A 9,768-nucleotide genomic window follows, 5' to 3' on the forward strand; every position below is an offset into this window, starting at 1 on the left:
TCTGTCCTTTACAGGAGCCTCATGAGTCTCACCTTCCTTTCAAGTTGAACTTGTAATAAGGTTTAATGAAATCATCATTATGCTCCTCACCTCTTCATTCAGGAGAAAAATCCTACGTACATTCAAGGTGGTCAAATGCAGACAACACCATCCACCTTTTCCTGGAGATGTACACGGGACTGAGGTGAGAACAGAAAAAGGCTCTATTTTAATGGTCTTAATGAAGGTTTGAAAGAACGACATTAAACAAGACTAATATATCTCTTCCAAAAGAATTATTTTGTAAAACTGATGCCTTGGGTATGGTAAAAGATAATATGGTAAAAACCATATTTTTCTTTCTGGGACATTAAAGTTCTAAATCTATTTATTCATGCTGCTTTGAAATACATTCCTTGATTAGGAATCACTGTCTGCCATAGGAGGATTGAATAAGGACAACACCCAAAGTAATAAGAAGATAAAAATATGGAAAAATTAACTCCTACTAGGTTTGGTAACACATACACTAAAATTGAAATGATGCAAAGATGACCATGGTCCTTGCACAGAGATGACATGCAAACTTGTAAAGCGTTCCATATTTTTGTTGCAAGAAGAATTAACAGGGCTACTTTAAGCTAAGACAATCCACACAAGTACAAAAATTCTACATAAAGATAGCAGAAATCCCCATCACAACAATCTCTCTCAATGACAATGGACTAAATGTGCCAATTCAGAGGCACAGAATGGGAAGATGAATTAGAAAACTGAACCCAACATTCTGCTACCTGAAGAAACACATCTGAACATTCAAAGCAACCATCGGCTCAAAGTCAAAGGCTGGAAAAAAATTCTTCAAGAAAGAAAAGAACACCTCCACAAAGCTGGAGTGGCAATACTAGAATCAGACCACATGGACTTCAGGCTAAAGGTTGTCAGAGACAGTGAAGGTCATTTCTTAATGATCATTGGATCTATACATCAGAAAGAACTCACCCTCCTCAATGTATATGCTCCTAATGACAGACCAGCAAAATACTTAAAAACAACTTCTAATAGACTTAAAGAAAAAAATTGATAGCAACACAATACTAGTTGGAGATTTCATCACTACTTTGTCACTTCTCAATAGATCAAACAGACTAAAACTAAGCAAGGAAATATTTTATTTAAAGGAAGTAATGAACAACCATTGGCTTAGAGAAGAAATCAAAGAGGAAATAAAAAGTTTCCAGGAACAAATGAGAATGAGGACACGAGCTACCAGTACTTGTGGGACACAGCAAAAGCAGTGTTAAGAGGAAAGATTATAGCTCTGCCAGAATTCATGAGGAAGAAAGAAAGGGCCTACATGAATAAATTAGAGCTCAAGATTTTGGAAAATGACCAACAAAAGTAATCCAAACTAGGTTGGAGGAAGGAAATAATAAAACTTGTAGCAGAAATCAATGAGCTAGAATCCCAAAATACAATCCATAAGACCAATAAAAGCAAAAGCTGGTTCTGTGAGAAAATAAATAAGATCGATAAACCACTATAAGCCTCTCAAAGAAAGAAAGAGAAAGAATTGTAATAAATCGAATCAGAAATGCAAAGGGGGGGTATCATAATAGAAACTACAGAAATCCATAGGATCAACAGAGATTATTTTGAGAATCTTTGCAGCAGGAAATGAGAGAATCTAGAATAAATTGATAAATTATTGGATTCCAATTATCTCCTAAACCTGAACCAAGAAGATTTGGAATACTTGAACCTATCACTACCAAGGAAATTGAAATGATGGTTAAAAGTATCTCCCCAAACAGAATCCCTGGCCCACATGGATTCAATAGTGAAATATTTCAAGCCTTTAAAGAGGAACTGCTGCCAACATTTTTCAAGATTTTCCAGGAAATTGAAGAAACAGAAATACTCCCAAACAGTTTCTATGAGGCAAAGATCACCCTAATCCTCAAATCAGAGAGAGATACCACAAAAAAGAAAATTACAGACCTATTTCCTTGATGAATACAGATACAAAGATTCTCAAGAAAATACCAGAAAAGAGAATACAGAATCTCAACAAAAGATCACACACTATGACCAAGTAGGTTAATCTTGGGGATGCAAGGATGGATTTATATTCTCTAGTCAATCAAAAGAATACACTATCTCAATAAAAAAAGATAAAAGACATATGATCATATCAATATATGTAGATAAATCGTTTGATGAGATCCAGCACCCATTCATGATGAAAAACTCTCAAAAAAATGGGAGTTGAAAGTACTTTCCTCAATATAGTCAAAGGAAATTACCACAATCCTACAGCAAGCATTAATTTCAACGGGGAAAAACTTAAGGCTTGGAGCAGAAATCAATGAGCTAGAATCCCAAAATAAAATCAGGCACAAAACAAGTCACCCACTCTCACCACTCCTATTCAACTTAGTACTTGAAGTACTTGCCATATGATTTCGGTAAAAAGTAAAGTAAGTAAAGGCCCTCCCGTTGTTCGTCGATTTGCTCGAGTGGGCCCAGTAATGTCTCCATTGGAGACTTTGTTGTTACTGTGTTTGGCATATCGAATATGTCTTGGGGAGCTTGCCAGGCTCTGCCATGTGGGCGAGATACTCTCAGTTGCTTGCCGGGCTCTCCTAGAGGGCGGAGGAATCAATCTGGGTTCGGACATGTTGGCTGCGTGCAAGGCAAACGCCCTACCGCTGTGCTATCGCTCCAGCCTGAATTCGGTAAAAAAAAAAAAAAAAAAAAAAAAAAAAAAGATACTATACTTAGAAAATCCCAAAGAATCTACAAAAAAGCTCCTGGGAACAAGAGATTTGTTTAGTAGAGTAGCATATTACAAAATCAATATCCGTTACTCCATGGCTTTCCCATATATTAATAATGAAAGAGAAAAAAAAGAGATAGAGAAAAACAGTCCCTTTCGCAATAATACCTCAGAAAATCGAGTATATTAGAATCAACTAAAAATGTTAAGGAATTATACCACAAAAACCACCTACAAAACACTACTTCACGAAATAAAAGAGGATATGAGGAAATGGAATCACATCCCATGCTCATGGATTGAAAGGTTTAACACTGTCAAAATGGCAATACACCTCAAAGCTCTATAAAGATTTAATGCACTTTCTATAAGGATACCCATAACATTTTTCAAATCAATAGATTAAACACTCTTGAAACTCATGCACAACAATAAACTCCCATGAAGATCTAAAGCAATCTTTGGTAAAAAGAAGAAGGGGACACCTTCCCCAACTTCAAACCCTACTACAAAGTTGTAGTAATCAAAATACCATGATATTCAGATAAAGACAGGCCTCAGATCAATGGAATATAGTCAAATATCCTGACGCTGTCCCACAGATTATTATTACCTAATCTTCCATAAAGGCTCAAGAAATATGAAGTTGAGCAAGGAAGTCTCTACAGCAACTGGTGCTGGGAAAACTGGACAGCAACATGCAACAAAAATGAACTCAGACCTCTTTATAGTGCCAGGCACAAAGTCAGATCAAATGTATTAAAGACCTCAGTATCATACCCGAATTCTTAAGATATATGGAAAAAAATGTGGATACATCCCTCCATGACATTAAAGCTAAGGGAAACTTCTAGAATGAAACACCACTGACCAAGGAAGAGGAAGTGAAGATAAACAAATGAGACTACATTAAGAAGTTTCTGAAACTCAGAAAAAATGGTGACCATGATAAAAAGACAGCCCACATAATGGGGAAAAATTATTTATGCAATACCCATACAATTAACTTCAAAACTCTGACTGCTGCATCATTAAGAACACTAAATTGTTCCCATGAATTTTACCTTCTTCATGTATATTTACTCTAAAATATTTTCGATTTCCTTTTAACCACAGGTAAAAAAGTAAAATTATAAGTTTTTTTAAAAAATTAAAAATAATCCCTATACATAGCCTGGTGCGACCCAAAAAACAAAAAAGCAAGCAAACAAGCAAGCAAGAAAGAAAGAAATTAAAAATTAAAAAATAATGCTGTTTGCAATGATAAGGATCTATCCCAGATCATCATACAGTGGAAGGCAAATGATCTATCACTGAGTTATATCCCTGTTCTTAAACATTTAAAAAGTTCTTATTTGATGTCTCATTGCATTTTCTTTTTTAAAAAATGCTTTTGTTAGTATGTCTGGACGCCAATGTACCTCCTACTTTTTGACCCTGGTTCTCTTGAATATTTTACCTCTAAGACTCAGTTGTCACCTTATCCTTCCTTTAGCCATGTTTTCCTTTGAAAAAATTTCCAAGATCATGTCTGGCTTGCATTAACTTGGTATAAAATGGAAACCTTATTTTCTGTATGCTCTCATGCTAGAGGTGATGATGTTTTCGACCCAGGTGAACTCTTTTCTGGAGAGCTTTCTGGCTGTTTCTACTTGACTTCAAAATATCTAAAGGTAAGTCATCATCTTTTTTTTTTTTGCGTTTTTGGGTCACACCTGGCGATGCACAGGGGTTACTCCTGGCTCTGCACTCAGGAATTACTCCTCACGTTGCTTGGGGGGACCATACAGGATGCTGGGAATCTAACTTGGGTAGGCCGTGTGCAAGGCAAATGCCCTACCTGCTGTACTATAGCTCCAGCTTCCCCCCTCCCCATAATTCATCATCTTGAGGGCCTCAGATTTTTACCTTCCATTTAGAAACTTCATCTTTACATTGACACCGTAAATTGAAACCACAAAACCATCGAATGGCATGTTATAATGGTAGCAGCCATGAGCAAACATTGATAATCCATAAGTTGGCATGAATGAATTCTGTCTCAGAGGCTTCACTTCTGAGGATACCTGTCACTCCCTCCTTTCTGTTACGTTTCACAGGATCAGATTCTACATCAGGTCATCAGTAGAAAATCTCCACCCGAAAGCTAGGCTTCCACTGGGATCAGAATCCTTCATCCATCTAACTTGTAATTTTTCATTCATGACTTGTTGACTTTGTTTCAGACTGAGGCATCCAGAGCATAATAAACTCAGCTTTCCCATTGTTTCCACAGGAAATCCAAATACCTAAGAATGTTATCATTTCTGACGCCACTGTTAAAGATTTTTTGGAATCCCACGGTAAGATACTATCATTAATGTTATAATATTACTGTTCTCCATAGTCCGGATCTCCCCAAAGAACTCTCTACTCTCCTCACTCCAAGTGCAGACTCCCGTTTATGATGCTCCAGAAAGTACTTCTAATAGTTTCGCTCAGGTTCTCCCCTAAAGTGCACAAGTTAAGTTCATACCACTCCAACTTCTTATTCCTAAACTACCAGAGTTGGTTTGGTCCTCAAGCTTGTGTTCTCCCTTGAAGAAATACCGTGCTTCCTTTCTCTATGTCTCTCTTTGCTTGCTTTGTTAAATGAGTGTTCTCGCTTGAACATATATTCCATTCCACCCTACACCTGTTTCACAAGTCTCAGTGTTTTTCACTAAAATCTATTTTGCTTCACTAAACTAAAAAATTTAAGACACCAGAGCATTGTTAAAATCAATGTTTGTATCTTTTAAACCACAAATTTTGAAAATGAAAGGTGGTAAAGCAATGGAATACTACTCAGTTGTATGAAGTGAAATCTTCTTATTATTTGTATAAAAATGGATAACATGTGGATATTATGTTTAGTGACATAAACCAGGCAGAGAAAGATAGGCATCCTACCAGTTCATGCATATGTGGCATATGGAGAAAACAAATTAAAAGAATAAAATGAGACAGACAAATCGTCTAAAACATTATAGATATACTATGATTTATAATTCAATTAATAATGGTTTCTCATGCACATAATTCCAACATGACACTCCTCATTCTCTCAAAAAATAAACCATCCCTCTCCCCCAAACCCCCAGAATCCCTCACTCCCAATCCCCTGACTCAATTGTGTCGATCATTTCTCCCCTTACATTGTCCTTGAACCTTTGTTGCTACCTTGCTGTGTGTCTTTACATCCCACATATGAGAAAAATCTCTCTGTATCTCTTCCTTTCCTTAAGGCTAACTTTACATGCACTATATCCTCTAGTTTCATCCAATATGGAAAATTGCATAATTTTGATCTTTTCAAAGCAATAAAAACAAACTTTAGAACTATAAGACTATTTAGTTACCAGATGGAAAGGTGCAATCAAAGTGGAAAAACTGAACAATGATGAGTGACGGAGTAGGCCATTCAGTAGTGAGTGTAATATGATACATGCATTTTGATTCTGCATAATCCTAAAATTTATGAAATTCTGTAATGTAATTCTATAATGTAAGTTTAAATAATCAAAAAAGTATTTAAAAATTTACATTTATCTATGATTTTGACGTATCTTTTGTGTCAAATATCAGGCCCTTACATTAAATTAAAGTCCCTCCCGTTGATCGTCGATTTGCTCGAGCGGGCCCAATAACGTCTCCATTGGAGACTTTGTTGTTACTGTGTTTGGGATATCGAATACTCTTGGTAGCTTACCACGCTCTCCCAGAGGGGAGGAGGAATCGAACTCGGGTCGGCCATGCTGGCCGCTTGTAAGGCAAATAAAAATAATGTGAGATAGAGATATGGTGTATCACTATAATTTTAAACAAGAGAAGTGGTGAAAATTTCTGTTTTTGATGAACTGTCATATAAATTGACTCCAAAATCAAATTAATATACTCAATAAAAAATAAAAGTCAACCAATTTAATCTTTTGCCTTCACTCAGGTTCCCATCTGCTGATCTCTGGCAGACAAAACATATTTTATTTTATTTTATTTTTTAAAAATTTTTATTAGTGAAACACCATGAGGTACAGTTGTACATTTATAAATTTTTGTTCTTGGTTTTCGATTATACAATGATCAAATGCCCACCCCACTGCCAGTGCCCATTTTCCACCACCATGTATTCCAGTATCCCTCCCACAGCAATCCCCCCCATCCCACCCTGCCTCTGCGGCAGGGCATTCCCTTTTGTTCTCTCTCTCCTTTTGGGTGTTGTGGTCTGCAAAAGAGGCATTGAGTTGCAATCATGATAAGTCCATAGTCACAATTTTTATTTTCAAGGGATTTCTTGGCAGAGGTTTGGCATTCTTTGCTAGCAAGCAACTCCTTTTCTTCTGCTTTTTTTTGTTCTAGAAATATATACTTATACTCAGACTTATTAGTCAAGGCACCAAATTGACAAATGTCCCTGTATTTACTTCAGTTCTGTTTCCTAATTATCACATATTATTAGCAGTGGATAGAAAATAACTAGCCCAAATTTCGTTGGGGAATGGGAAATGATTATGCTTTCCATAGTTTGGAAAATCCCTGTCACTAGTATAGTGACATTCATCTAAATTTGTAAACACAATGATTAAGAAGAATTTAACCATGGCTGGCACTTCAAGGAAGAACGGGCCTTCAGCAAATATCCTTGGTTTCAGAAGGATGGCTCTGGCCTGGGTGTGGGTAAAACATAAGAGCTGTGAGCTACCGGCAGTTAACACATGCTCTGAGGCTATGTGGTGACACTGCTGAGAAATGTGGAGAGCCCTGATTAGGTAGGGTCATGGCGGAGAATGGAATGATGACAAGAAAACAGAGCAACAGGACAAGATGATAGATTCCTTTGTATAAAAGTTTTCATCTCTAATGTATTAATCTGTGAAAAAGAGAACCAACTTCTTATCATTCTTCCTGGCAATATATTATCCTTACATAATGCTTCAGGAAAAAAACGCTTCCCTTGTTAGTTATTATAGTCTGAATATCTGTGAGGTCTTTGAACTCTCTCTATGTATACACAGCTGATGACTGAAACCAATCTCACTATTTAACTATCTAAACTGCAATGGTCTCACCATTTAACTCTCTAAACTCTGATGGGTCCAAATCTTCTAAGATCAGCTTTCACCTCTTCCATGATATCCAGGCTTCCCTTCCCAACTGTCAACTCTCCCTTTCTTTCTCCCTCTCTCTACCAACTATGGTCTCCCTGCCTAAATTTGCTAAGACAAGCTTTCTTGAAATATAGATATAAGTTGACTTCTCTTTTTTTTTAAATTTAGGCAATTTTGATTTTCAAAGTCATTTATAATGGAGTTTTGTCATACAATGTTCCAATTCTAATCACACCACCAGTGTCTGCATCCCTCCACCAACAAATGACTCATTTCTCACTGCGTTCCTACCGATTTCCTTGACAAACACATTTTGAAGTTTAACTATTGTACTTTGAGTTCCATACTTACAGGAGTGTTGGCATTGGTGGTTAAGACATACTCCTCAACTTTTTCATGCTGGCCTTCCTGGATCAATGCCCACTCACACCATGTAGGGGAACTATATGAGAACAAATCATTAAGCTCCAAATTTTTCAAATAATCTTTAAACAATTCTGATCGAAAAGATAATAGTGTGAACTGAAGGGGACAACCCCTGGCAGCCTGCAAAGTCTTCATTTTTTCACATTAAAAAAGAGGAAATCAGTGAAGGAGGTATGTCATCACACAAGTTAGCTGACCCTGCTGAGCTTTGTGTGCTCTTCTCTCCTTCCACCAGAAGTTACAATCCTATTAGTTTTGTCTCTTAAGTCCACATAAAATGAAAAAAGTTTTACCACACAGGCACCCATGTAATGAGCCCAGCCAAGGTGATAAATTAAATTTCAGCAAATTCATATTTAGTCATGGTGGTAGAAATTAAATATCATGTTTTTGTATTGAATCTGCAGGAGACACATATTACAAATCTTTTCATGATTTAGTTTCAATCATAGGATATTTTAACACCCAACCTCCACTAGTATACAGTACCATTGCTAATGTCCCCAGTTTCTCTCCCACCACTCCCTCTCCCAACCCCAAACCCCACCTGACAGCCCGCTGTCTCTACACAATGGCAGGCACCTCTTTCTCTCTCTTTATCTCTCTCTCTCATCCTTTGGGCATTATGGATTGTAATACAGATACTGAGAGGTTATCACGTTTATTCCTTTACCTACTTTCAGCACTCAGTTCTCACCCAGAGTAATCACTTCCAACTATCATTGTCATATAGCGGTCCCTTCTTTATTCCAAATGCACGCCTTCATCACTTGTGTCAAGCGTCCACCCATTGACCAATTCTCCTGGCCTGTGTTTCTGCTATCCTTGGGTATTAGTCTCATATTCTGTTTTTTATATCCAAAAAATGGGGTAGTCCAATCAGTATACCCCTTTCCTTCTGACTGATTTCATTGAGCATGGTATTCTTCCCTGTACATCCAATTATGAGCAAATTTCATGATGTCAGTTTCCTGCCAACTGCGTAGTATTCAATTGTGTAGGTATACCATAGTTTCTTCTGGCTATTGTGAATAGTACTGCAGATGGTATTTCTGTTATAAATATCATGTTTAATGTAACTTACATAGAAAAATACTTCCCAGGTTCCAAACATACAGAATCCACTTACAAACCCAACTATTTTTTATTTTTTTAAATAATATAATTTATTATGATGCTTTCTAAAAAACTGAAGCTATTAACAAAAACTCAGGTAAAGCATATTCTATAAAAACAAAAAAATAATAACGTTAAGAAAGGACAACAGCTACGTGTTCTTGCTCCTCAAAGATCCATGTGTTTCTTGATATATTGTCAATATCTTTCTATAGCCTTAAAATCCTTCAACTTCATTTCTAAACACTATTTAAAGTTATATTAATTTAATAGGTGTAATCAGCTTTATAGAATATTTGTTTGATTCTTTCATATTTTGCATAAACAACGTTTGAATTAACC

General features: G+C 36.5%; 1 pseudogene; it reads left to right on the plus strand.

Moving 5' to 3' along the window:
• The first annotated feature begins 491 nt into the window (after positions 1-491).
• Positions 492-588, plus strand: LOC130034834 (uncharacterized; annotated as a pseudogene).
• The last annotated feature ends 9,180 nt before the right edge of the window (positions 589-9,768 follow it).

Source organism: Sorex fumeus, unplaced genomic scaffold (assembly GCF_029834395.1).
Source record: "Sorex fumeus unplaced genomic scaffold, SorFum_2.1 ptg000061l, whole genome shotgun sequence".
Classification (NCBI taxonomy): Eukaryota; Metazoa; Chordata; class Mammalia; order Eulipotyphla; family Soricidae; genus Sorex; species Sorex fumeus.